This window comes from Mixophyes fleayi, chromosome 5 (assembly GCF_038048845.1).
Source record: "Mixophyes fleayi isolate aMixFle1 chromosome 5, aMixFle1.hap1, whole genome shotgun sequence".
Classification (NCBI taxonomy): domain Eukaryota; kingdom Metazoa; phylum Chordata; class Amphibia; order Anura; family Limnodynastidae; genus Mixophyes; species Mixophyes fleayi.
In genome coordinates, this window is record NC_134406.1 from 144672679 (window position 1) to 144696416 (window position 23738).

Below are 23738 nucleotides of genomic sequence, written 5' to 3' on the forward strand. Positions count from 1 at the left end.
TAAAAAATGTGTGTGTTTTTGCTTTTCTTGAAAAGCAAATATGAAATAATTATATTTGATAGCAAAGCCTGTCATAAATGGGTAATTGTTAGCATAGAATAGTGTAGGTTAATGAGGTGATGCAGTGAAACGGTTAATAATATTTAATTGTCATGAAACTTCAATGTGCATTCAGTTGTGAATTAGGAGTAAATATACATGTAGGACAATGGCCCCAAACCCAATACAAAAAACACAGTTACGCTTATGTGTGACTTACTTGTTAGTGATTTACTATGGTATTCACATAAGAATGTATCTTAGGAAATGTCTAAATTTTAATGTGGGTGCACGTACAGTCATGGCCAAAAGTTTTGAGAATGACACAAATATTGGTTTTCACAAAGTTTGCTGCTTCAGTGTTTTTAGACCTTTTTGTAAGATGTTGCTATGGTATACTGAAGGATAATTACAAGCATTTCATAATTGTCAAAGGCTTTTATTGACAATTACATTACGTATATGCAAAGAGTCAATATTTGCAGTGTTGACCCTTCTTTTTGAAGACCTCTGCAATCGCCCTGGCATGCTGTCAATCAACTTCTGGCCCACATACTGAATAATGGCGTCCCATTCTTGCCTAATCAATGCTTGGAGTTTGTCAGAATTTGTGGGTTTTTATTTGTCCACCCGCCTCTTGAGGACTGACCACAAGTTCTCAATGGGATTAAGGTTTGGGGAGTTTCCTGACCATGGATCCAAAATTTCAATGTTTTGATCCTCGAGCCACTTAGTTATCATTTTTGCCTTATGGCAAGATTCTTCAGCATGCTAGAAAAGGCATTGTTCATCACCAAACTGTTCTTGGATGGTTGGAAGAAGTTGCTCTTGGAGGATATTTTGGTACCATTCTTTATTCATGACTGTGTTCTTAGGCAAAATTGTGAGTGTGCCCACTACCCTGGCTGAGAAGCAACCCCATACATGAATGGTTTCAGGATGCTTTACTGTTAGCATGACACAGGACTGATGGTAGCTCTCACCTTTCCTTCTCCGGACAAGTGTTTTTCCAGATGCCCCAAACAATCTGAAAGGGGATTCATCAGAGAAAATGACTTTACTCCAGTCCTCAGCAGTCCAATACCTGCACCTTTTCCAGAATATCAGTCTGTCCTTGATGTTTTTCCTGGAGAGCAGTGGCATCTTTGCTGGCCTTCTTGAGACCAGGCCATCCTCGAAAAGTCTTCTCCTCACTCTGCGTGCTGATGTACTCACACCTGCCTGCTGCCGTCCCTGAGCAAGCTCTGCACTGGTGTTGCCCCGATTCCGCAGCTGAATCAACTTTAGGAGACGGTCCTGGTGCTTGCTGGATGTTCTTAGACACCCTGAAGCCTTCTTCACAACTATTGAACCTTTCTCCTTGAAGTTCTTGATGATCCAATAAGTGGTTGATTTAGGTGTAATGTTGCTAGCAGCAATATCTTTGCCTGTGAAACCCTTTTTGTGCAAAGCAATGATGACTGCACATGTTTCCTTGCAGGTAGCCATGGTTAACAGAGGAAGATAATGATTTCAAGTACCACCCTCCGTTTAAAGCTTTCAGTCTCTTATTCTAACTCAATCAACATTACAGAGTGATCTCCAGCCTTGTCCTCATCAACACCCTCACCTCTGTTAACGAGAGAATCACTGACCTGATGTCAGCTGGTCCTTTTGTGGCAGGGCTGAAATGCAGTGGAAATGTTGTTTTTGAGATAAAGTTCATTGTCATGGCAAAGAGGGACTTTGAAATTAATTGAAATTCATCTGATCACTCTTCATGACATTCTGGAGTATATGCAAATTGGCATCATAAAAAAATATTTGAGTCATTCTGAAAACGTTTGGCCATGACTGTACACTCAAGTTCTGTGCTCTTCTTTAAAATGAAAGTTGCATGCAGGTTGCGTCTGAACATGAATCAGGCCCAATATATGCTATTAAATCTACCATTTTTTAATTATTATTATCTGTTATTTATAAAGTGCCACAAAAGGTCTGCAGCACCGTACAGTGAGCAAAGGATGAAACAGTACAGAGGCTAGAGGGCAAAAACAAAAAAAAAACAAAGTGCACATAAATTATAGACCCAGCTGAGGAGATTTGCACTGGGCAAAGAGGTAGGAGTGAAGACTATTTTAGAGAATAGAAAAAGGAAGGAGGAGGGATGGGGAGCGCACCAGAGCAAGCTGGTCCTGTGTGCAGGGGTCTAATGTTGAGGCATGAGAATGAAGCTGGAAGGCCAAAGGCAGAGGTGACACGAGGAGGCGAACACAACGAGAATAGGGCCCTGCTGACGAGAGCTTACAATCTAAAGGGATGGGGCAGACTAAACAGGAAACACAAGTGGGTAGATAGGCTGAGAGGACTATGAATAGTGAAGGATCATGAAGAGGTTGAGAATAGGTCAATAGAATTAGTGGTAGTGAAATGGATAGAGTTGGTGGAGTTCATCACCATGTGTCAATATGAATGCAATAGCAGGTGCACAGAACGAAGATAAGCCATAAACCAGCTTCTATTACAGTGTTTATGAATTATTATTTCCACCTCTTTTTAGAAGGGCCATTAGCGACCCACTTGCAACATGAGGTAAAACATTTGGAGACGAGAATATGTAGATATTTTCTCTTGGTTCCAACTGCAGCATTATAATATAGTGCAGTGGGAAAAGTAAGAAAACGCTACAAGGAGGAAAGTTAGCATAAAAGACATTTTAGGTTAATCCTGAGAACTTTTGAGAATTAGCTTCAGGTATTTTCTATCATCACACACGATCCACTAACAAGGCCTCTGCATGGGAATTGGGCTTGTGCTAGGGGTGAGCAAAAATGAAGACCATAGAGTAGTATGAAGAAAGAGATTCATGCAGACAGGCTGTTTGAATCAAGTATTACTAAAGTAATGTTCACTCCTCATCATGCCCATACATTTATGTTCCCGTCTACTTTAGCCTAAAGCATGTTCACCAGTTTTGGACATATTACAGTAACTTGGACCTGCTGCTAAGTTGTGTGGCAAAATAGGCGGAATTTATATTCTAAAAAAAGCACATGCAAAAATAGCATATTTTCATATGTATGCAGAGACATAATATCTTGAGATGTAGGCGAGTCAGCATCAGCAGCATATGTGCCATATTTATGACAGTCATCATCATCATATTTACACATCGCATTACAACAAGAACAAAAGATATACCTCCTAACAGTTGCATAATGCATAACTGCTGGTCTGCATCTGCCGCATTTGCGTGTACATCTCCCTGGTGGTCCAGTGGGGATCTGGGGCACCAGTCACTGCTTTGGTTCCTGACAGGAGTGCTGTTGTGCCAGTAGGTGCCCAAATGCTTGGTTGTCCGGTGGGGACTACCAGAGCAGCCTCTGGATGAAGTGGGAGCCAGGAGCTCCCTGAATGTAAACCCTGCCGGCAGCTGCAGTCTGTGGCTGCCAGAGGGATTTGCAATAGTGCCTATTGGGTTCAACTGAATTCAAGAGACACAAGGCATGCTTGGGAAACCAGCATGCTAAAAATTATACATCTGGATGATCACTAGTACCTTTAACTAGTGTGTACCAGTCCTTATAAGTACCCTTTCTGAGCAATAAACATCATTGCTTCAAAATTAGAGATGGTCACTGACCCCCGTGTTTTGGTTTTGTATTCGGTTTTGGATCTGGATTACCGTCGTGTTTTGGTTTTGGTTTTGCAAAACCGCCATTGCGTGTTTTGGTTTTGGTTTTGTTTGGTTTTGCTATTTTGTTGGAAAATCAATGTTTTTGGGCCTAAAATAACCAAATTTAGTGCTCCACCTGTTTCATGGATAAGTAATCTAATTGTGAAGGTAATAAATTATCAAAAAAACAGTTTAATTCCTGGTAGGTAGGCCTTCATTAATTCTACACACAAAACAGATTGTCTTCCTCTCCATCTATGCATATTGGCAATGCAGCCATCGTCTTTGGATGTATATTACACCCTACACTTATAGTTAAATATGTAAAGAAATGGAAAAAGGCAGTTTGCTTTCTGTCTCTATAGGCCTCCCTCCACTTGTTGGAAAAAACAAAAAATTCAGCTGTTATAGACTGTACAATATTAATTGAAATGGACAAAGCCAGTTTGGTTTCTGTCTCTATAGGCCCCCCTCCAATTGTCAAAAATACCAAAAAATTCAGCCGTTATAGACTGTACAATATTAATTGAAATGAAGAAAGACAGTTTGGTTTCTGTCTCTAAAGGCTCCCCTCCACTTGTCGAAAATACAAAAAAATTCAGCCGTTATAGACTGTACAATATTAAGAGAAATGGACAAAGCCAGTTTGGGGTCACTCTGTCTATGACACCCTACCCTTAAGGAGAAATTGCCCAAACAGCAGCCTTTCAAGACGGTACGTGATATGGAAATGCCACAAGTCCCTTTCCTCTTTGGGGGTAGATTGCACCCTACACTTACGTAGAAAGTTTTAAAAATATTTTATCGTCATCATCTTCAGCTTCATCCTCACCCTCATCAGTGTGTACGTCATCATCACAGACTATCAATTCATCGCTGCTTGAATCCGCCATTAGAGAACAGTCAGTGCTTGGATGTCTTTGATGGTGAAGGCCTTTCTCGTGGAAGATGTAGTTCATTTTTATAAACATAATTTTCTCCACATTTTTTGGAAGTAACCTTCGAAGGCGATCACTGACTAAGTTCCCGGCTGTACTGAATACTCGTTCAGAGTACACACTGGAGGGTGGGCAGCTTAGGTATTGCAAAGCAAGTTTGTACATGGGTTTCCAAATGGCCTGCTTTTCCTCCCAGTAAGGAAAGGGACTGTCTGACATCTCCATATCAATTACCTCTTAAAAATAATCCTCCACCATTCTTTGCATGTTTATACTCGTATTGGATGGAGTTATGGGCAAGGTGACACATTTTTTTGAAAAATCCTTCAAACAAGCCCAGATGTTAAATTGTTCTGGTCTGCCCCCTGCGTCTTCCCTGCTTCTTTTTGGAAAATTTAATTTTTTACTAGCAGCAGCAGCTTGAGTAAGTGAAGGAGGACACGTCATCAAGCCAAGGCCCAGTTCAGCGGCCAACTTGCTGAGCAATAGCTCCTTGCAAAAGTTCACATCTCGCTCATTTACAAGTAAAGACTCAATGTAGGTCTTAAACCTTGGATCAAGCACAGTGGCCAAAACGTACTGATCCGAGTTCAAGATCTTAATAACTCGAGGATCATTGTGAAGCGAATGAAGTACTTTATCGTCAAGGTCAACACACTTTGCTGAATTGCTTGCTTTCAGCTCCTCCTTCAGTTTCTCAAGCTGCTTTTCCAATAGTCTAATTCAGGGGTGTCCAACCTTTTAGCTTTCCTGGGCCACATTGGAAGACGACGAATTGGTTTGGGCCGCACATAAGATACACTAACAATAACGATAGCTGATCATCCAAAAAACCATAGAAAACGTAGTTAACATATATATATATATATATATATATATATATATATATATATATATATATATATATATATATATATATATATATATATATATATGAGAAAAAAGGTGATATATATATATATATATATATATATATCACTTTTTTTTCAAATCCCCCTATACTTACCTTTCAATCGCCCTGTTCAAAAAATCCTCTCTAGTTATTATACTATAATCACTTTTTGTATTGTTTCGATGCAATATCAATAAAGTGCATTTAAGCCAGGCATTGTATATCAGGGTGCCCTGACCAGGCCTGCGGTACCTGACATATACACCACTGTGACCCCAAATTGTCACCTGTTTTGATAATTACACCACTATGTTAGTTAAGGGATAACAACTTATAATGGGCCAAAGAGAATAATATATAATGCCCCATTAGTAATACAAGTAGAAATATGTAGCAGGGAGATAAGGTCCATGATGCTCCAGGACCAGGTGACTTTTATTCACTTGTCAGCGTCCCTTGAAATAATAAAAAAAAATCCCCCTTAACTTACCTTTTAATCGGCTTGTTCTCCTGTCCTCTTCTCTTCTTTTCTCCAATTCTGTGCTGCTGATTGTTCTTCTCGTGCGGATGTCTCCTCTGTGCTGCGCTCCGCAATGGATGTTGGGCGTGATGACATCACGCCCGACGTTCACTGTGAGCACCGCACGGATGAGGAGACAAGGGAGGGAGCCGGAGTACCAGTTGACGTGACCGCGTGACCACAAGGTAAGTATTTTCTTTTCTTTTCTTTTTTTTTTTGCAGGATTTTTTTTTTCCATTAACAGCGCTGCCCCCTTGCCACAACCAAAACTCCTTCTGGGCCACATTTACAGGCGTGCTGGGCCGCATGCAGCCCGCGGGCCGCGGGTTGGACAACCCTGGTCTAATTAAAGGAATGACTTGGCTCAAACTAGCAGAGTCTGCACTCACCTCACACGTCACAATTTCAAATGGTTTCAGCACCTTGCACAGCACTGAAAGGATTCCCCACTGTGCAAGAGTGAAATACATCCTCCCTCCTTTCCCAATGTCATGGCTTGTGCAATATGCTTGGATGGCATTGCGCTGTTCCTCCATCCTCTGAAGCATGTACAGCGTGGAATTCCACCTAGTTACCACCTCTTGCTTAAGTTGGTGGCAGGGCAAGTTAAACTGCTCTTGGAGCTGCTGTAATCTCCTACATGCTGTGGCTGAATGCCTGAAATGGCCTGAAATTTTACGTACCACCAAAAGCATCTCCTGCACCTCACGGTTATTTTGTAGGAAGCTCTGCACCACCAAGTTGATGGTGTGAGCAAAACAGGGAATGTGTTGGAAATCACCCAGCTGTAATGCTCGCACTATATTGTTGGCGTTATCAGAAATAATATATCCTGGGGAGAGTCCAAGTGGTATAAGCCATGTATCAATCACATCTCTTAGTTTGCGTAACAAATTGTCAGCTGTATGCCTGTTAGTGAAGCCGGTGATTCAAAGAGTGGCCTGCCTGTGACAAATGTTACGTAGTGGTGTACATGCTGCTGCTGTTCCTGCTGGTGAAGGTGAATGACCAACCCAGTGGGCTGTCACAGTCATATAGTCTTTGGTTTGGCCACTTCCACTTGTCCACATATCTGTGGTTAAGTGGACAGTGGGCAGAATGGCATTTTTCAGCGCAATCTCTACATTTTTACACACTTTATGGTATAGTTGTGGAATTGCTTTACGGGAGAAATGGTGTCGCGATGGAATTCTGTAATGCGGACACAAAACCTCAATTAACTGTGAAAAACAAGCTGCGTTTATTGTGGATATTGGATGCAGATCTAACACTAACATTGCAGCCATGGCGTCTGTGATTCGCTTGGCGACTCAGTGACTGATGTCATATCTGCTTCCCCTCGCAAATGATTGTTTCACAGTTAATTGCTGAAATGTAGGACTGCTCATTTTTTTGACCTGCCTCTGGGATGACGATTCACCCCCAGCAGCAGCAACAGCAGCAGCAGAAGTGGGACTAACACTTTCTTCAGAGGAATCAATAATAATGCAGGAGTCATCCAGCCTTAATAAGTGGGATGCCGGGCTAACTCCGAGCGCTACTGAGGATATTGATGAGGATGGTGTGGTGGGTGTATTTTGTAGCCGTAGGGATGTTGGTGAGCAGAGGGTCTTAGCTGATGATGGAGTGCTTGTAATTTTTATGGAAGAACTTTCAGCTTTTCCCAACACTTTGCCATGAACTCTCGTTAAATGGCATAACATAGACGAGGTTCCAAGATGGTTAAGGTCCCTCCCTCGACTGACTGTGGCTTGACATACACTACAAATGGCTATACAATTGTTGTCTGGATTTGGGTAGAAATAATTCCACACATAAGAAGTGGATTTTTTTGTTTTATGCCCAAGCATGACAATGGCCTTTTTCTTGTCATGTGCCAGAACTGCTGCCACTGGTGCAGGACTTACACAAACAACCTCATCCTCATCAACATCCTCATTAGCGCCCTCGTCGCCTACACAAATCTCCCCCTCATCCTCTTCTAATTCTAAAGTGGCATCCTCAATTTGTGTATCACCGGCTACACTCGGGCTATTAAGGCACACACATCAGCAGAATGCTCACGATTAGACATCCCACTGTTGGATGGACTCTCCACAGAGATTGGTGTCATTTGTGAATCAGAGCAAACATTATCCTCTAATGCCTTACTGTTATCTTGCAGCTCGGCTTTGACGCTTAACAGTAGTTGTGCACCATTAATAGGCTCGGTAACTTTTTGGGATCTGCCACTAATAGACAAAGGTGAAGGCCTCATTCTCTCTTTGCCACTGCGTGTGTAGAATAGCATTTTGGAAATTTTTTTTTATCGGCACTTAAATTTTGCTCAGTAACACTTCTTTTTCGCTTCAACACAGTAAATATTTTTTTGGTGTGTGTTTTTTGGACTGATTTCAAAACACTGTGTAGTTTGACATCGCCTTGCCCAGATGACGTACTGGGAACACTACCATCAAGACTGGTGACAGAACCTGGTTGCTCATTCTGATCATATGTGGACTGCTTTGAATCCATTCTGAGCCCAAAGCACTTGTAGTGCTAAAAATTATTTGGTAGATACTGCTGACAAATATGACTTTTGACAGACAGAAATATTTATGCACAATTATAGGGGACAACCCAAAAGCACTGGGGAGTGCTAAAAATTATTTGGTAGATACTGCTGACAGATAGTAATTTTGACAGCCAGAAATATTTATACACAATTATGGGGGACACCCCAAAAGCACTGGGGAGTGCTAAAAATTATTTGGTAGATACTGCTGACAGATAGTAATTTTGACAGCCAGAAATATTTATGCACAATTATGGGTGACATCCCAAAAGCACTGGGGAGTGCTAAAAATTATTTGGTAGATACTGCTGACAGATAGTAATTTTGACAGCCAGAAATATTTATGCACACTTATGGGGGACACCCCAAAAGCACTGTGGAGTGCTAAAAATTATTTGGTAGATACTGCTGACAGATAGTAATTTTGACAGCCAGAAATATTTATGCACAATTATGGGGGACACCCCAAAAGCACTGTGGAGTGCTAAAAATTATTTGGTAGATACTGCTGACAGATAGTAATTTTGACAGCCAGAAATATTTATGCACAATTATGGGGGACACCCCAAAAGCACTGGGGAGTGCTAAAAATTATTTGGTAGATACTGCTGACAGATTGTAATTTTGACAGCCAGAAATATTTATACACAATTATGGGGGACACCCCAAAAGCACTTTGAGTGGCAAATATTGAAAAAAAAAAAACTCCTCTATCCTCCTCTCTTCTCTAACGATTTTTGTTAGCACAATTGGAATCAGAATATTGTATTCTTTGTCCCTGCTCTAATCAGACTGTGAATACACCCTGCTCTCTCCCTCTGTCAAATGGCGATGGATTGCTGTGGAAGCATGTATTTATAATCTTCAAGTATCACGAGAACCGAGATCCGACGACGTCACGATGACGTTCGGCCTCGATTTGGATTCCGAGAGGGCGGGAGAGTACCGAGCCTGCTCGGCTCGGTACTCGGATACCCAAAGTTCGGGTTCGCCCATCTCTATTCAAAATCCTGTTTTGATGCCTATCTACCTGTGACCTACAGATTAGAACAATCTAATCTGTTAACCGGCTGTTCTGAGCTTTCGGTCCCAGAATGTAGCAACTACACTCTGCCCACTACCTTGCAGTTCTAGTTCATTGTGTGTGGCCAGTGGGAGCCATCCACAGCAACCCTGATCTGAAGTATGAGGTCAATGGTAGCAGTCCAGGTGCCCATCAAGGGGCTGCTCAAATAGCAAGAGATTACCCAGATGAAAGTGGTTCCAGGGGCAAGTAAAGGAGCCTGCTGGTGGCAGTACAGTGCCCCTATAGCATTTAAAAGGGGATGCATTTGGGATAAAGACCAGTGGCAAAGCAGGCTCAGATGATCCCCAAAAGCACAACAGGGGGGCATAGGAGGTCCATCCTGTCACAAAGAGTGTATACTTATACCCCATGATAGCATAAATATGTGGCTTGGCAGTGTTAGTAGTAAAGGTTACGGTCGTCTAACCCTATTTGTACACTATATAATAATGTAAAGAAGTGTCATATGCAAGTGAGAATACTATCATAACAGTTATTAATAAATACGAAATATTTTATATAAAATGTAATTAAATTAAAAAACAAAATACAAATATAATGTAAATTAAACTAAATACAAACATATGTTTTTTTTCTCCACTTAAAGATTTAGTGAGAGTCTTCCTTCCTGCTGTATTCTAAATACAAATGTCAATTAACTAAAATAGAAAGACAACCGGGACTTCATATAATATAGCCACTAAACTAATGATTCTAGTAAGCTGGAGGGGTCAAGACGCAATAAGCCAATCAGAAGTGCATAGATAGTGCTGCTGATAGTCACTATCATAAATGCATATCATTGCACCAACCCTCGAGCACCTGCAAGAAATATGCCACCTGAAGACCATATATGCAGCTATGTCCAGGTCTAATTGTGTTGCAATTATGTGAACATGTCTTTACTGTAATCAGCCTGCTTGCCTCTTTTCTGCCTCTCTAAGTGTAGGAAGACGCAAGTCAAATATATGCAAAAAATGTATATACGGACATATGCATTTATGATGCACATGTACAGTATAGTAGTGGAAATCTTACACATTAAAGCAAACATATGTCCAACTCTAAGTGATTCCCTATATTTACAAAGAAGTAATTTTACCTTTAATAGACACATTTGAGGGGGGTATAATCTAGAGATGCTCACTGACCCCCATGTTTTGGTTTTGGTTTTGGATCTGCATTACCTTCGGGTTCTGGTTTTGGTTTTGCCAAAACCGGCCTTGCGTGTTTTGGTTTTGGTTTTGGTTTTGTTTAGCTATTTTTTACCCAAAATTTTTTTGGGTAAAATCACATAATTCCGGTATTATTTGTACCTACATTATTATTAACCTCACTAACACTAATTTCCAATCATTTCCATTCAATTTTGACCACCTCACAGGTCACAATATTATTTTCATACACTTTCAAACAAAGATTGCAGCAGTTCTTGCCAGTGATAAGAAAAAGGCCATTGTCATGCCTGGGCATAAGACCAAAAATGTGTGGAATAATTTTTACACAGATCCTGAAAACAGTTGTCTAGCCATTTGTAGCGTATTTAAAGCCACAGTCAGTAGAGGTTGGGACCTTAACCATCTAGGATCCTCATCCATGTTACTGCATTTAAAGCGAGTTCATGAAAAGCTGTTGGGAAAATCAGAAACTTATGTTAAAAAAATAACAACAAGCAGTCCAGCATCAACTACCTCCCTTCTCTCAACTAGATCCCAGCACCTGCAATCTAAACCCCCAACACCTTCATCATCAATATCCTCACAAGTAATGGGAGTTAGTCCTGCATCCAAGTTGCTAAGGCTAGATGACTCCTCCACCTACCATGATTCCTCTGAAGAATTATTGAGCGTTAGTTCCGCTGCTGCTGGGGGTGGATCTTCAAACCAGAAGAATACTACTATTAGTTTACAACAATTGACTGTTAAACAATCCTTTGCTAGAGAAAGAAAGTAAGAAAGCTGTCACCCAGTTGCAAAGCGGATCACAGACGCCATGGGGACTATGCTAGTATTGGTTCCTTGGTTTTAGACAGTTACTTGAGGTCTTCTGTCCCTATTACCAAATTCCATCACAACACCATTTTACTAGAAAAGCTATTCCTCACCTCTACCAGAAAGTTTGTAAAAATGTAATTATTGGGCTATAAAATGCATTTCTACCCACTGTACACTTAACCACAGATATGCGGACAAGCGGAACTGGGCAAACTAAAGATTATATGACTGTGACAGCCCACTGGGTTGGAGATTCTCCTTCACCATCAGGAACAGCAGCAGCATGTACCCAAGTACGTCACATTTTTCAGAAGTAGGCTACTCTGTGTATCAGCGACTTCACTAAGAGACATACAGCTGACAATCTGTTACAAAAAGTAAGGGATGTCACTGCAACATAGCTAATCCTGCTTGCACTCTCCTGAGGATATGTGATTTCTGATAACGACACCAATATTGTTAGAGCATTGCAGGGGGGGGGGGGCTATTCCATCACATTTCTTGTTTTGCTCACACAATCAACTTGGTGTTACAGAACTTTTAAAAAAATGACAATGACATGCAGGATATGCTGTTTGTGTTTAGGGTCATTTTCAGGATTCTGCAACAGCATGTAGGAGAATGCAGCAGCTGCAAGAAGACTAGCATTTGAGGGGAATGTACTTTAGTCCAGCGAAGTAGTCACCTGTGAAGAGAGTGCAGACACGGTTAGCTTGAGTCAAGTGATTGCCTTAATTATACTTTTTTAGAAGCAGCTGGAGAAATTTTACAGATGAAATAAAACTAAGAAAATCTACTAACTATATTGTAATTGTAGATCTAGGACTTAATTCGCTTCACCAGGCTCCAAGAGCTAGCTATCAACATCTTGTAATGATGTCTACTCCTTCAGTTTTTCTGTCAATTGCTTCTCGGAAAAAACTTAGCTTTCCCAAGACACCAAGGGGTGATGAAGATGAGTCAGCACAACATTTTGACATTTGCTCTGCAGTAAAAGAATTGCCCAAAAATCGTAACAGCACTGCCATAAAATGAACTACAAATTCCATGAGGAAAAGCCATTATCGGCAATTACAACAAAGTACACAGACTTCTATGATGGTGGATTCCAGCGGGGATGAATTAGTATTGTTTGAGGAAGATGTACACAATGATGAGGATGATTATGGTGACAGTGTATATTGCAGCAGGTGCTGAAATCTAGCTAAGAGAGGGGAGCTACCTGATGCTGGTGTGCCTGGTAATATTTTGGGTAGAATGGCATGTTGGCAATTTTATGTTTTTCTACAGTAAACTTTCACCTATTTTAGAGTTTCCCTGACTTAAAAACACTATGCATTTGAACATAGGCTTTAGCACATGAGGAAGAGAGATTAGTAGCATCGTGATTGAGACTGGAGAGTGACAACAACAATGTCACCCCTCCTGTTTCTGTATGAGCTATGGCACAGTAGAATGTCACTGGAGACTTTGAAGAACACTGACAGCCCTATTATTACAATTTCTGTTTCAGCACTGAACCCTGCCAACTCTCCTGTTTCTGAGTGAGCTATGGTACAATAAAATGTAACTGCAGATTTAGACCAAGCCAGACAGGTCTATAATTTCAGCAATTACAATTAGCAATGGAGCAACGGAGCTCTTCTCTTTGGGTGTTACCTAAATAACAAAGTAGAATTTGCCTGTAAATTCTACAGACAAGCCTGCTTGTCTTCCTCTTCATCAATGACTCTTAGCAATTGAGCACTCGTCTTTGGGTGTATATTAGACCCTACAATTATTAGTGCAAAATCAGAAAAAAAGCCTGCAAGGACTTGTAGATTACTATTTTAGCAATGACCAAAGCAACTCTTCAATTTGGGTGTATATTAGACCCTACACTTAATTAGTGCAAATGCAGAAAAAAAGCCTGCAAAGACTTGTAGATTACTATTTCAGAAATGACCAAATGACCAAAGCAGCTCTTATATAAGGGTGTATATAAGACCCTACACTTTGTAGTGAAAATTCAGAAAAAAAGAGTGCAACGACTGGTATATTAGGATATCAGTAATGACCAACGCAGCTCTTATATAACGGTGTATATCAGACCCTACATTTTGTAGTGCAAATTCAGAAAAAAAGTGTGTAATGAGTAGTATATTAGGATTTCAGCAATGAGAAATTCAGCAATGGAGCTTTCTCTAACACTGCTACCACCCTCATCTTTCTCTTCTATCACTTTGCCTGCCAATCTGCTGTATACTCTGTCCTACCCCTTTTCTGTCCCTCTCTCAAATGGCGCTAGATCGTGGTACTTATAGATTCCAAAACCCGCGATATCCAAGATCCAATGACGTCTCAATGACGTTTTGCCTCATCTTGGAATCCAAATAGGCGCGAGAGTACAGAGCCGACTCGGCTAGTACTCTCATGCCTAGGTACTCGGAACCCCATAGTTCGGGTGGGTTCGGTTTTCACGAAACCGAGCCTGCCCATCTCTAGTATAATCTAGAAAAACACATAACTTCACAAAGATGGACATTTCTATTGAAAGATTGTCCCTATTCAGACATCTTTTCTTTATTGACTTGTACATCCCCTCCTGTACATTTTAACTATATTGCTTAATCTTTTTTCTTGAAGATGGAGGCTATCATCCAGCTAATCTGTTTAATGTATCTACATATTTGCCTATATATCATAGTCAGATATTCTTTCTGCATTGTATACAGTGGTATCCAGAGAGCTGTGTTATATCCAAGTGTAATGAACATAAAGAATTGAGTATAGTGGGGCGGCACAGTGGTTTAGTGGTTAGCACTTCTGCCTCACAGCACTGGGGTCATGAGTTCAATTGGCCTTATCTGTGTGGCGTTTGTATGTTCTCCCCATATTTGTGTGTACTTTCTTTGGGTCCTCCGGTTTCCTCCCACACTACAAAAACATACTAGTAGATTTATTGGCTGCAATTGACCTTAGTCTCTGTGTGTGTGCATGTTAGTGAATTGTAGCAGGGATTGATGTGAGTGAGTTCCCTGTACAGCGCTGCAGAATTACTGGCACTATATAAATAGCTAATGATGATAGCTGCACAAGTATGTGCAAGAAAATCAATACATTAGTCATCTAAACTTGGAAAATGCTTTCGAAAGTTTCTTCTTTGTCCCAGGTGTTGGGAGCATCAATACTCTGTTCCTGTACTTTTGGCAGCATGGTTAATATTAACTTTACCAGAATGGTAGTTCTAATAAAGAAATTTAGAATCTATATCTTATGCCCATCTGTTTCACTAGATATGTACACTTACTTTTGTTCTTCATTTGGCATACCACCGTCTCTTCATTTCAGTAACTTTAGGAGCACTCCCTTAATTAATAACAACAATTTTTTTTCCTCAAATACTGTTTTTGGAGTTTCACTTATGTTTTGAATAAGACATGCTAGGGGACTTGAAGACTGTATTTATTTCAGGTGTCAAATTTTACATTTTAATGTTATATACATTGGTTTATGTGAATATATTAATGTGCTTTGTCATATAAACAGTGCCTATATTTCACATTAAGTATTCCTTGTAAAAGCAATGTAGTGCATGACCACTGCTCACAAAGGACTTCTTTGTCCAACTGTTATCAATGTTTCAGCACTACCATGGACAGTCTTAGGACAAAATTCAACAAAAACAAATCATAGTGAATGCCTTGCGAACAGGAAAGAGATGGTAATAGTTTAGTCTTAGAGTTGCATAGGAACAAACATTGGGTGGTACATAACTATCATAGTAGAACAATGTCAAAATAGATCAGTGTGTTGCAAAGCTGCATACATTTTGTCCCCTAATCTGACAAATTTTCTGGTGGCTGAACCAGAGAAACTTCTTCATAGCAGCATGCTTCCACCACCATGCTTCATATAGTGATCATGTTTCTGGGAAGAAGCACAGTGTTATCTTTGTACTAAACATAGCACCTAGAGTTGAGGCCAAATAATTCAATCCTCGCCTCATGAAACCATACAATCATCCTCCCACATGCTTGCACTGATGTGTGTTTTTTTATATTCTTGGCTTTGGGTTGGGTTAGGTTTGGTATGTGGGCGAAAGTTAGAGATGGATGAACTAAACATCAGCTCTAAGACCTAACTCCCACATACTCATCTCACAAATATAAAACAGTTAAAAATGCAGTGGGAAATGTTCACGTAGGCCAAGGAGTTTCATCACACCATTGACAGGGTTGTTACAAAGATACAAAGATCTATTGGAATACTAGTTCAATACCTGATATCCCCACCATGCTGAGAGCCTTCTTTGGTTGTAACTGTATCCGCAAGACGTTGATTGAAAAGAACACTTGCTCTGATGGGAAGTCCATGTCCTGCTTTTTCCTATTGCCTCTTTGGAGGTCCCTTGACTGGGACAAGTGGGACAGCTCCTATCCTTGCATCTGGACTACACCTTGGTTTTACCTGATGTTGGACAATTTGTGAGGGAACACCATCTGGAGGGACTTAAACCAGACTTGTGGAAGCCCAAAACTGTCCACCAGATCATCAGAGGTGCAGATGTTATGGAGTCTGTTCCAGTGCTCCCTGCTGCTGCTGCAGCTAAACATGTGTGGGAGAATGTGGCATCGAAGAGGCTGACTAATAGACATAAAGACATTGCATGGAGGGCTATATGGGGGGTTTCCTCTAAGGACATTCATGCACTCCCGGAACCTGTGCAGATATGTTTATTGACCATTTTATATCACCAGAAGGGAAACTGCTCAGCATATTTTTTGGGACTGCCCCACTGCACAGGCATTGTTGGATGCCTTGGAACACGAACTTAAGGACAGTGTGCTTAGGACTTGATTTCATACCATTCAGTATTTTATGGATTATTTCCTGGGACCCACACTATTGGGACAATCCAGGAGGCCTGGCGTCTTATGAACTGCTTTAAATATACTATATGACTTGCCAGGAATTGTCTCATTTTGAAAAGTGAGAAGATGACCATCCAAGACTGTAGCAGGCTGATCCACAGCTTGCTGAGAGACTATAATGCCATTGACAGTCCTGAGGAAGAGGAAAATGATGATTGTTGTCTCCCTCTTCTCCTTCTCCCCCCATTTGTCTGTTTTTTCTGAAAAGCTTTGGGTTTGTGTTTTCCCCTCCCCTCCCCCTGCAAACCATTCCCCCATCACTGTTAGCAGTTGTGTTGAAATATCTTGCCTTAATTTATGAACCACTGTCACCTATATTTCTGTCTGTCCTGAATAAAGCTTCGGGTCTGTGATTCCCCCCTCCACCTCTCACTTAGAGTCATGGCCAAAAGTTTTGAGAATGATGCAAATATTATTTTTCACAAAGTCTGCTGCCTCAGTTTTTATGATGGCAATTTGCATATACTCCAGAATGTCATGAAGAGTGATCAGATGAATTGCAATTAATTTCAAAGTCCCTCTTTGCCATGACAATGAACTTTATCCCAAAAACAACATTTCCATAGCATTTCAGCCCTGCCACAAAAGGATCAGCTGACATCAGGTCAATGATTCTCTCGGTAACACAGGTGAGAGTTTTGACAACGACAAGGCTGGAGATCACTCTGTCATGCTGATTGAGTTAGAATAACAGACAGGAAGCTTTAAAAGGAGAGTGGTGCTTGAAATCATTGTTCTTTCTCTGTTAATCATGATTACCTGCAAGGAAACATGTGCAGTCTTCACTGCTTTACACAAAAAGGGCTTCACAGTCAAGGATATTGCTGCTAGTACGATTGCACCTAAATCAACCATGTATCGGATCATCAAGAACTTCAAGGAGAAAGGTTCAATAGTTGTGAAGAAGGCTTCAGGGCACCCAAGAACGTCCAGCAAGCGCCAGGACCGTCTCCTAAAGTTGATTTAGCTGCGGAATCAGGGCACTGCCAGTGCAGAGCTTGCTCAGGAATGGCAGCAGGCAGGTTTGAGTGCATCTGCATGCTCAGTGAGGCAAAGACTTTTGGGGGATGGCCTGATGTCAAGAAGGCCAGCAAACAAGCCACTTCTCTCCAAGAAAAACATCAGAGACAGACTGATATTCTGCAAAAGGTACAGAGATTGGACTGCTGAGGACTGGGATAAATTCATTTTCTCTGATGAATCCTCTTTCAGATTGCTTGGGGCATCTGTAAAAACTAGAGATAGGCAAGCTCAGTTCCCCGAGATCCGAATCCATCCAAATTTCACCTATCCGAGTACCAAGCCGAGCACGCTCGGTACTCTCCCGCCCATTCGGAATCGAAATCGAGGCAAAACGTCATTGTGAGGTATTCGTATTTCTGAGCTCGGTTCTCACGAGATTTGAAAAGCATAAATACCCGCCTCCACAGCAATCCATCGTCATTTGACAGAGGGAGCCAGCAGGGTTAGATCCCAGGCTATATCAGCGCAGGGACAGAGCAATAATTGGACACATTATTGTTTCTATTCTATACAATTCTAATATTAATACCAATTGTTACAGCAGTAAGAGGAGGATAGAGGAGGGGTTTTTTCAATTTCTGGCACTCCAAGTACTTTTGGGGTATCCCTTATTCCCCAGTGTTTTACAATAATTTTTCTGGCTGTCAAAAGTCATATTTGTTAGCAGTATAAAAAAAAATATTTAGCACTACAAGTGCTTTTGGGGTTTCCCATATTCCCCAGTGTTTTACTGTAATTTTTCTGGCAGTCAAAAGTGAAATTTGGCAGTAGTATCTAAAACAATATTTAGCACTACAAGTGCTTTTGGGGTCTCCCATATTCCCCAGTGTTTTACAGTAATTTTTCTGGCTGTCAAAAGTCATTTTTGTCAGCAGTATCTAAAACAATATTTAGCACTACAAGTGCTTTTGGGGTCTCCCATATTCCCCAGTGTTTTACAGTAATTTTTCTGGCTGTCAAAAGTCATATTTGTCAGCAGTATCTATCTAATACAATTTTGGCACTACAAGTGCTTTGGCCTCATTATAATGGATTCAAAGCAGTCCACATATAAGCAGAATCAGCAACCAGGCTCTGTCACCAGTCCTGATGGTAGTGTTCCCAGTACGTCATCTGGGAAAGGCGATGTCAAAGTACATAGTCTTTTTAAATCAGGGAAAAAAACACACACCAAAATTTTTTTTACCGTGTTGAAGCGAAAAAGAAGTGTAACTGAGGAAAAGTTAGGTGCCGATAAAAGAAAAAATTGCCAACATGCCATTTTTCACACACAGTGGCAAAGAAAGAATAAAGCCTTCGCCTTCCTCTATTATTGGCAGATCCAAAAATGTTACCGAGCCTTCTTCTTATATGGTCACTTGTGAGCAAGCAAGACCAAGTAATTTGGTGTCTAAAAGTGGTGCACTACTACTGTTACGCGTCAAAGCCGAGCTGAAAGAAAACAGTAAGGCATTAGAGGACAATGTATGCTCAGAATCAGAAATGACACCAATCCCTGTGGAGAATCCATCCACCAGTGGTATGTCTAATAGTGAGCATTCTGATAATATGCCCATAAAGAAGGGCCCTTTCAGCAGTTTTGCTGATGTGTGCCTGAACAGCCCGAGTGTAGCCAGTGATACACCAAGTGAGGATGACACTTTGGAATTAGAAGAGGATGAGGGGGAGATTTGGGTAGCCGACGAGGGCGCTGATGAGGATGTGGTTGATTATGTAAGTCCTGCGCCAGTGGCAGCAGGGTGGCACCAGTGGCAGCAGTTCTGGCACGTGAGGTTCTGGCACCAATTTGCACTTTCCAAACACAAGCAGAGATGACGCAGGTGGGAGACCACAATAGTTTGACATCTGGGCTGGTTTAAAGGATTTGACAAAAAAAATGTGTGACCTTGCCCATAACTGCAACCAATCCTTCTATTAACATACAAAGGATGGTGGAGGGCCTAGCAGGGATTAAACTGTATTTTCCCTAATTTGCACTAATACGGTTTGGGTGTGATATACACCCAAATTCGAGTGCTCAATTGCTAAGAGTCATTGATAAAGAGGAAGACAAGCAGGCTTGTCTGTAGAATTTGCAGGCAAATTCTACTGCGTTATATAGGTAACACCCAAAGAGAAGAGCTCCATTGCTAATTGTAATTGCTGAAATATAAATAATAGGGCTGACAGTCTTGGTCTAAATCTGCAGTTACATTTTATTGTACCATAGCTCACTCAGAAACAGGAGAGGTGGCAGGGTTCAGTGCTAATCTTCCTCAAACAATACTAATTCATTCCACCATCATAGAATTCTGTGTACTAGGATGTAATTGCCGATAATGGCCTTACAAATGAAATTACTAGTTCATTTTAGGGCAGAGCTGTCACGATTTTTGGCCAATTCATTTACAGCACAGCAAATATCAAAATGTTGTGCAGAATCATCTGCATCACCACTGGGGGTCTTGGGAAAGCAATTTTTTGTACAACAAGCAGTTGCCAGAGAAACTGAAGGAGAAGACATCTAAACAAGATGTTGATAGGTCTTGGATCCTTGCGAAGCAAATTAAGTATTTCGTCTACAATTAAAATATAGTTAGCACATTTACTTTGTTTTATTTCACACGTTAAATTTCTGTAGCTCCTTGTCAAAATGTATTATTAAGGCAATCACTTGACTCAAGCTAACCGTGTCTGCACTCTCTTCACAGGTGACTACTTCACTGGACCAAAGTACATTCCATTCAAATGCTAGTCTTCTTGCAGCTGCTGCATTCTCCTACATGCTGTTGCAGAAAACAGAAATTGACCCTAAATTTTTCCGGACATAAACAGCATATTCTGCATGTCATTTTTTAAAAGTTCTGTAACACCAAGTTGATTGTGTGGGCAAAACAGGAAATGTGATGGAATTCGACCCCGCTGTAATGCTTGAACAATATTGGGGTTGTCATCAGAAATGACATATCCTCAGGAGAGCCCAAGCAGGATTAGCCATCTTTCAATGACATCCCTTAGTTTTTGGAACAGATTGTCAGCTGTATGCCTCTTAGTGAAGCTGCTGATACACAGAGTAGCCTGCCTCAGAAAAATGTGACGTACTTGGGTACATGCTGCTGCTGTCCCTGCTGGTGAAGGCGAATGACCAATCCAGTGGGCTGTCACAGTCATATAATCTTTACTTTGCCCAGTTCCACTTGCCCACATATCTGTGGTTAAGAGTACAGTGGGTAGAATGGCATTTTGTAGCCCAATGATTTTTATGAACTTTCTGGTAGAGGTGAGGAATAGCTTTTCTAGTAAAATGGTGTTGTGATGGAATTTGGTAATAGGGACAGAAGACCTCAAGTAACTGTCTAAAACCAGCTGCATTAATAGTAGACATTGGATGCAGATCTAATACTAGCATAGTCCTTATGGCGTCTGTGATCCGCTTTGCAACTGGGTGACAGATTGCATACTTGCTTCCTCTTGCAAAGGATTGTTTAACTGTAAATTATTGGTTCTGGGGATATTGATGATGAAGGTTTTAGGGGGGATAGATTTCCGGTGCTGTGATGTAGATGAGAGAAGGGACGCACATGATGCTGGACTGCTTGTTGTTATTTTATTTAACCTAAATCTCTGATTTTCCCAACAGCTTTCCAAGAACTCGCTGAAAAATGACATAACATGGATGAGGATCCCAGATGGTTAAGGTCCCAACCTCTACTGAGTGTGGCTTTAAAAACGCTACAAATGGCTAGACAACTGTTGTCAGGTTTTCTGTAAAAATAATTCCACACTTAAGAGGTGGATTTTTGGTCTTATGCCCAGGCATGACAATGGACTTTTTCTTATCACTGGCCAGAATGGCAGCAATTTTTCTTTGAAAGTGTATAAAAATCATATTGTGACCTAGGAGGTGGTCAAAATTGAATGGAAATGACTGGAAATTAGTGTTAGTGAGGTTAATAATAATGTAGGTACAAAATAATACCTAAATTATGTTATTTTAGCACAGAAAAATTTAATTTTTTTTAACAAATTGCAAAACAAAACCAAACAAAACCAAAACCAAAACCAAAACACGCAATGGCGGTTTGGCAAAACCAAAACCAAAACACAACGGTAATCCAGATCCAAAACCAAAACCAAAACCAGAACACAGGGGTCAGTGAGCATCTCTAGTAAAAACACTTGTCCAGAGAAGGAAAGGTGAGTGCTACCAACAGTCCTGTGTACAGATGTTCAGGCTCGGTTCCCCAAGAACTGAACATACCCGAACTTAGCATATCCGAGTACCGAGCCGAGCCGGCTCAATACTTTTGCGCTTTTTCGGAATTGAAAACGAGACTAAATGTCATTGTTACGTCGTCGGATCTCGGGAGTTTTGGATTCTATAAGTACCGCCCACCACGGCCATTCAGAGCCATTTCACAGAGGAACACAGAAGGGGTGTTCTGTAGAGCAGTTGTGCAGCAACATAGGTAGAATAGAAAGAGGAGTGGGTAGCATTGTTTTTCAAAGTCTACAGTGACATTCAGGAGAGCTCCTTTGCTCCATTGCTAATTGTCATTACTGAAATAGAATTAATAGGGCAGGCTTGGTCTTCTAAATCTGCAGTCTCATAATGTACAGTGTTATATAGGTAACACACAAAGAGGAGAGCTCCATTGCTCCAATGCTAATTGTCATTGCTGAAATACAAATACTAGGGCTGGCAGTCTGTTCTTCTGAATTTGCAATCAAATTGTACAGTGTTACATAGGTTACACAAAAAGAGGAGATCTCCATTGCAAGATTGCTAATTGTCATTGCTGAAATAGAAATTAGAGGGTTGGCTGGCTTGGTCTAAATCTGCAGTTACATTTTACTGTACCATAGCTCATAGGTGGCAGGGTTCAGTGCTGAAACAGAAATTGTAATAATAGGGCTGTCAGTGTTCTTAAAAGTCTCCAGTGACATTCTACTGTGCCATAGCTCATACAGAAACAGGAGGGGTGACATTGCTGTTGTCACTCTCCAGTCTCAGTCAGGATGATACTAATCCCTCTACCTCATGTGCTAAAGCCTATGTTCAAGTGCATAGTGTTTTTAAGTCAGGGAAAAAAATTTAAATAAAAAGCTCGTAACTTTTTAAAGAAAAAAAAAAACCTTTTCTAATAAAGTTTAAAGTTTACTGTAGAAAAACATAAAATTGCCAAGATGCCATTCTACCCAAAATATTACCTGGCATACCAGCATCAGGTAGCTCCCTTCTCTTAGCTAGATTTCAGCATCTGCAATCTACAGTCATCATATTCACCCTCATCATTGTGTACATCTTCCTCAAACAATACTAATTCATCCCCGCTGGAATCCACCATCACAGAAGCCTGTGTACTTTGATGTAATTGCCGATAATGGCCTTCCTCATGGAAATTGTAGTCCATTTTATAGCAGAGCTGTCACGATTTTTGGGCAATTCTTTTAGACCAAACCAAATGTCAAAATGTTGTGCATCGCCACTGGGTTTCTTGGGAAAACTTAGTTTTTTCCTAGAAGCAGTTCACAGAGAAACTGAAGGAGGTGATGTTGTTGTGTCATGTACCACTTGAGCTGTCAGCCTGTTGACCAGGAGCTCATTGCATCTCTTGTGATCTGGGACAGTGGGAAATAAAGACATAACTCTTAAACCTAGGATCAAGCACAGTTGGCAAAATGTAGTGATCCGATTTCGAGATGTTGATAACTCTTGGATCCAGGCGAAGCAAATTAAGTACTTAATCTACAATTACAATATAGTTAGCGGATTTGCTTTGTTTCATTTCCTCCTTCAATTTCTCTAGCTGCTTCTCAAAAAGTCTAATTAGGGGAATCACTTGACTCAAGCAACAGTGTCTGCACTCTCTTCACAGGTGACTACTTCGCTGGACTAAAGTACATTAGCCCTCATATTCTATTCTTCTTGCAGCTGCTGCATGCTCCTACATGCTGTTGCACAATCCCGAAAATGACCCTAAATATTTCGGGACACAGACAGCATCTCCTGCATGTCATTGTAATTTTTTAAAAAGTTCTGTACCACCAAGTTGATTGTGTGAGCAAACCAGGAAATGTGATGGAATTCCCCCCACTGTAATGCTCTAACAATATTGGTGGCGTTAGTAGAAATCACATATCCTCAGGAAAGTCCAAGCAGGA